Source organism: Protopterus annectens, chromosome 1.part0, assembly GCF_019279795.1.
Source record: "Protopterus annectens isolate FY-2018-M chromosome 1.part0, PAN1.0, whole genome shotgun sequence".
In the NCBI taxonomy this organism is placed as follows: domain Eukaryota; kingdom Metazoa; phylum Chordata; order Ceratodontiformes; family Protopteridae; genus Protopterus; species Protopterus annectens.
The window spans coordinates 852,785,498-852,791,724 of NC_056725.1; the positions used below are offsets into that span (position 1 = coordinate 852,785,498).

General features: G+C 37.6%; 1 protein-coding gene across 7 annotated transcripts in view; it reads left to right on the forward strand.

Moving 5' to 3' along the window:
* FILIP1 (filamin A interacting protein 1) overlaps positions 1–6,227 on the forward strand; it is a 1,235,241-nt gene that overhangs the window by 270,110 nt on the left and 958,904 nt on the right. The gene's annotated exons all lie outside the window — the stretch shown is intronic.

Sequence of the window (6,227 nt, forward strand, 5' to 3'; positions counted from 1 at the left end):
TGGTTAGGCCAGCTTATGATTTCCTAGTCCTTCTGTGCTTGTATTCTGGAAGATGTCCAGTTTTGTTTTTGATTTCACATTTGTACTCAGTGGCTTCATTCATCAATTGTGTGGAGACATTTTGCATTATTTTCCTGGAGTCTTACAGTCTCCAAATGGATTTAGCTGAACCATATAACTGACTGGTATGCCCATTTATAATAATAAATGCTGTCATCCAAGCTGTGCAGTTCTCCTTTGCACTTAACTGTATGCTTTGCTCTTCATCATTTACATGTTGCATTCAGCAATGTTAAACTGTCAAATGCTGCTTGGAAAGCAAGGGTCATGAATTAATAAACAGGGTAATACAAATACTGTAAATGGGGAAATACATGTGTTGGTCCCATTACATCAATAAGTAATGTATTCAGTTTTGCAGTAAACAGAACCCATTGGAAATTATAGTAAAATTCAAAATCAAGGGAACATAAAATGTGAAATTCCATTCGTGTCATCTTGTAATTTTTTTTTATTTGCAAATTAGATTAGCTATAACTTTGAGCAGTAGTCCCCAACCACTGGACTGCAGACTGGTACCGGGCCGTGGATCATTTGGTACTGGGCCGCCAGGCATGGAGTGAAATGAAAAAGTGAATGTGTGTATGCATGTGTATGAGTGTGTTTATGTATCTGTCTGCATGTGTGAGTAAATGCGTGCATGAAAGCAGAATGTATGTGTGTGAAAGAAGAAGAGACTGTGTGTGTATGAGAGAAAGTGAGCAGTGAGATCAGTCGAGACATTATTTTACACTGACTAAGCAGTGCTTTTGCTGCTTAGTGAGTATGAAATAAGTCAAGGTTGCCGAAAAAAGTGTGTGTGTATGTGTGTATGTTTCTGTCTATGTATGTGAGTAAATGTATGCATGAAAGTAGGAGTCCATGTGTGTGTGTGTGTGTGTGTGTGTGTGTGTGTGTGTGTGTGTGTGTGCGTGTGTGTGCGTGTGTGTGTGTGTGTGTGTGTGTGTGTGTGTGTGTGTGAGTGTGTGTGTATGTTTATTTTTTATTTATTTTATTTTACATTTGTTGACCGGGCTAGTCCAGCTGGATATATGTCCATTTTCAGTGGAGGCCCGGGGAGAAAAGCTCCAAAGGTTATAACAAGTAAGGGGAATACAGAAAAAATACATAGAAGATACACATATCAAAACAAAACAAATAATTGCAATACGCAATTTATAATATCATCCCGTAGTCTAAAATAATACATAGTCATAAATTTTTTTTTTTTTTTTTTTTTTTTTTCCCATAGTATATATGAGATAAGTTGTATTTACAAGGATATTGTGTCCATGGGGAACAGTCAGGATGTGTTATAGTGAGAGGGAAATATTGAGGTAGAGGAAAGGTGGAAGAAAGGTTAATCAGGATTGGTACAGGAGCAAAGCCAGTGTTTATTAAGATGGATTTTCAGTTGTTGTTTAAAGAGTGGAAGAGTGGACAAAGATGAGATATTAAGTGGAAGTTTGTTCCACATTTTGCCAATTGAGTTGGAAAAAAGACAATCTCCTGCAGCATTATTGGGTTTGGTACTATTAACTAGTAGTTTGTTTGAAGATCGTAGTTGTTTCAGATTGTTGTAGGGAGTAAGGAGGTTAGAGAGTACTGGTGTTTTGGATGGTTGATATAGAATGTTGTGAGCTATTGAGAGCTGTTGATAAGTAAGTTTGTTAGGAAGTTCAAGCCAGTTTAGTTGTTTTAAGTTCAGACAGTGGTGAGTTCTAAACTGCGATCCTGTGGCAAATCGAGCAATATTATGGTAAGATGAGGCAAGTTTCTTAAGGTTACATTTAGAGAGATTTGTGTAAATAGGGGAAGCATATAGAAGGGTAGAGAGGAGGTGAGATTGAGCTAAGGTGGTCCGGGCTTCAGGTGTAAGGAAGGATTTGATTCTGTAAAGGGATCCAATCTTTTTGTTAACTACTTTTATTGTGTTATTGATGTGACAGTCAAAATTAAGATTATTGTCAATAGTAATACCTAGTAGTTTTGTAGAAGAATCAGGAGTAATCTGAGTGTTGTCAGTGGAAGTAATAGAGAGGTTTAGGGAAGTAGTTTTGTGGGTAGGTGCAAACAGTAGTAATTTGGTTTTGGGGTTAAGGAGTAGACAGCGGTCAGAGAACCACTTTTCAACAGTGGTAAAGGTTTCTTGGGTGAGAGGTTGAAGTTCTGTTTGAGAAGCAGCAGTACAGATTATAGTGGAATCGTCTGCATATTGTATGCAAGTGGTGTTAGGTATAGCTGACTGGAGGTCATTAATAAAGATAGAAAATAGAAGTGGGCCTAAGATAGACCCTTGAGGTACTCCTATAGAAATAGGAAGGAGGGTAGATAGTGAACTTTTCCAGAGTACTGCTTGCTGACGATTTTCAAGATAAGAAGTAAACCAAGTTAAGGAGGAGGGATCTAGTGCTTGAGATTTTAGTATGTACAGAAGAAGTTTATGATTAACCATATCAAAGGCTTTTGATAGGTCAATGAAGAGAGAAGATGAGAGTTTATTGATGTTGCGGTTATAGTTGATGGAGTTGGTAAAGGAGAGTAATGCAGTAGTGGTGCTGTGTGAAGGTCTGAATCCATGTTGACTATTGGCAAGTAGGTTATTATGGAGAAGGTGATTTAGTAGTTGTTTATGGATACATTTTTCCATGATTTTAGCTATAGGTGATAATAGTGCTATGGGTGAAAGTTAGAGAAGTCATTAGATTTGCCCCTTTGTGAAGGGAATGATATGGGATACTTTCCAGATAGAAGGGACAATACCCTCCTTTATAGATCTATTTATTAGGATAGAAATGGGATAGGCAGTGGCTTTAGCTCCTATTTGCAGGTACTCTGCAGGAAGCTTGTCGGCAGATGGGGTGGTAGGTTTAAGTTTTTGGAGTAGAGATTGGATATAGGAGGTAGATACAGGTTGTAGGTGAAGGGGAGGAAGAGTAGTTTTTGAACTAGGTGAGAGTAGTTTAGTAGTGTCAGGAGAAAGGTGGTTTGCAAGAGTTTGGATGGCATTGGTGAAGAAAGAGTTGAAGTCATTGGCTATTTGTGTGTGATTATCTGGGTCAGAATCCTGAGGGTTTGGATGTGAGAGAGATATTGAAGAGTGACAGTGATTCTTGGCAGCAGAACCAGCTGCGTACTTCTCAACCATACCACTCAACCTCTCGCACAACAAATCTGGTCAGCATACCTCTCAACCGCTTAGTCCTATAGCAATAGATTATGCTTTCTACCCACAGACTATATCAGTGGAATATGCTTTTTATAACCGTGCATACCTCTTCTGACTGTAAAGTCACATTTGTTATCTATAAATACAATCTGTGATGATTACTTTATTCACATACAGCACATTCCAACAAAACCCATGCACACATTCACATTGTCCTTATCAAGCGAGGTCACCAATAAGATAGTTGTAATTAAGTGGCAACACTAGTTAGTCATGTTTATATACAAACAGCTCCATAGCACCAAGAATAACTGCTATTGAAAGGATAAAAAGCATCTGTTTTCCAGTGATCATGAGAAAGAAACTCTGGACAGAGCACTGTATTACCAGTTCTCTCTCTCTCACACACACACACACACACACACACACACACACACACACACACACACACACACGCCCACACAGCACCTTTATTAAATTATCACTTAGAGCAAGAAATCTGGACAAAGCTAAAAATAATGGTGAAACAAAGGCCCAAAAATAGGGACACTTTTAAGTACTGATCTTACAAACTTAGAAATTAGATAGAAATACAGCTTTTGTATTAGCATGTATTTTCTAAAGGGTATGAAATCTGAAACTAAATTGTCTGCCATTATTTTCTGACTTCAAACCTCAATTATCTGCCAGTGCTTTGCCAGAAAACAACAATTTTATGAGAAACAGACCAAAAATGTGAGGCAAAAATCTGCACATTCTGTGAAAATCTGTACAGTTGAAAGGTATGCTGGACAAAGCCAAATAATAGGTACAGATTTTAAATATTGCTGTCATAAACTTAGAAAGTCAAGAAGGTTGCCATTAGGTTTATGTACCTCTTGACCATAGTAGATTGATGTTATGCTGTTAAGATGTACACTTTTTTTTGGTAATTATTGTCAATTGTCTTTTTATTGTACTTCGGAGCTTTTCTCCCTTGGGTCTCGGCTGAAAATGGACTTCTAGTCCAGTCGGGCCTCCCTGGTAAACAAATCTCAAATAAGTAAATAAATAAATATTATGCACTTTATTATAAATGTGCGATAGCCAGTCCATGGAAAATTGTCTTTCATGAAACCGGTCCTTGGTACAAAAAAGGTTGGAGACCGCTTACTTTGGGTACAATGTTTAGTTTTTTTATCATAAAATATATTTACGTTAGCTATATGTTTGTAGCTTTTTTTTAAATAATCAAAATAAATTATCAGTTTCAGTAAAAAAAGTCTAGAAAGGTAAAATAAGGGCTAACCATGCCAAGAGATATGATTTGTATTCCTTTAACACAGTCAGACCCTTTTCATGTTTTCATAGTCCTGCATTTATCTGTAATTTTTCTAGAACCTTTGAACAATTCAATTAGAAGTGACATGGAAAATGGTACTTATACTGATATAATTGCTACCATTCTGGCTGGCTATAATTTGTCCCTTGGGTGATTACAGAAGCAGTGATTTCATATTACATGACTTTCTTTCACTTGGCCACACCAGAATCAGCCTCATGCGGAGCTTAAACCAAGACAAAAGGCGCACTCTGTAATCAGAACTTAGAAGTGAGAACATGCTCTAATCATCCATGCTAACTGCACTGACAGTCCTTTGAAATCTGGGTCATAAAATGCTAGTAGGCAATACATTTGTTTTTATTTGGGTTGGTGCCAATGGTTACAGGCTAAGTTCGTTCCCCCTTTGTTGATTATTTCTGATAGTAGAGGCTATGCAGTTTGGATATTGCAGAATTTTTTATCCATAATTCTGGTTTGTACTTTGTCGTACTATATTACTCATTGATGACATCGGAAATGAGTTTTACTGAAGATTTTCTCTAAGAGAAACATGATTACAATCTTCAGATGAGGGGAAAACATCCATTTAATCATAGCTTCACTCTTAACCAGACACCCCATTTTACTAATTGCTAAAGATGCTACTAGAGCTATATTAAATTAAAGTGTATGAATGTGCTATATTACATTAAGAATATTTGAAAATATGGAATTTATGTTGTTTTGATTTTGATTTTTAAGTCTGTGGGATGGATTCAGAAAGAAGTATTAAGAAACCTGTGTAGAGCTAATACCACACAGCCAAACAACACAATGGTGTTAAATAGACATGAATAAAGGAATTAGTGCAAATAGGCAAAGGGCTGCACTTCAGGGAGGTAGCCAAAGGAATGGGGAAGCTTCATTTAGCAAAGTAGAGTGATGTAGCCAAGAGCATGCAAAGAAAAACAAAGCTGTGATGGCATACCATATGGTGTGACACTTGCAAGAATGCGAATGAGAAGTGCACCAGGTCACATGAACTACTGTCCTACTGACACGAAGCTGGTGCATGTGACAAAAAAATGGTACAGGAGGTGGGAAGGAGCAGTAAAAAGGTGCCCAGCAAAGTGAGTACCTTAATGATACATTAGTGAGTCATTACAAGGGGTCAGAAGGGGGGTACAAGAAATGAAGACAATGGATACAGCAAGAACAGGAACATAAATGAGCACTGTAAGGTAAAGCAGGTTGAGTTGAAGAGAGGGGATGCTTCTTTTTTTGGTGGGTAAGACAGGTTAAATATATGCATACATATATATATATATATATATATATAGAGAGAGAGAGAGAGAGAGAGAAAGATGGAGAAGCAAAAAAGAGTGAAAGGAAAAATATGGGAAGACTGGGGATCAGGCAGGCAGCAGGGGTACAGAGACACACATGGGAGACCACACGGGGTGGATATGGCAATACAAGCAGAGGGCATGCGATGTAAACACACACAAACTGCTTGAAATAGGATGGCAAAAATGCAGCTTAACAGCTGCTGAAAGGACCAAGAGGAGATTTCTTGGACCCAGAAAATTGTGGTCCTGATTATAGGTTCAAAGATAAATACTAGGCTATCAGTCTACCAACTACAACAAATATAGCCAATAACTAGAGGATAGATTCAAACCATGTACTTTGTATCTTTGAGGTAAAGACCTTAAC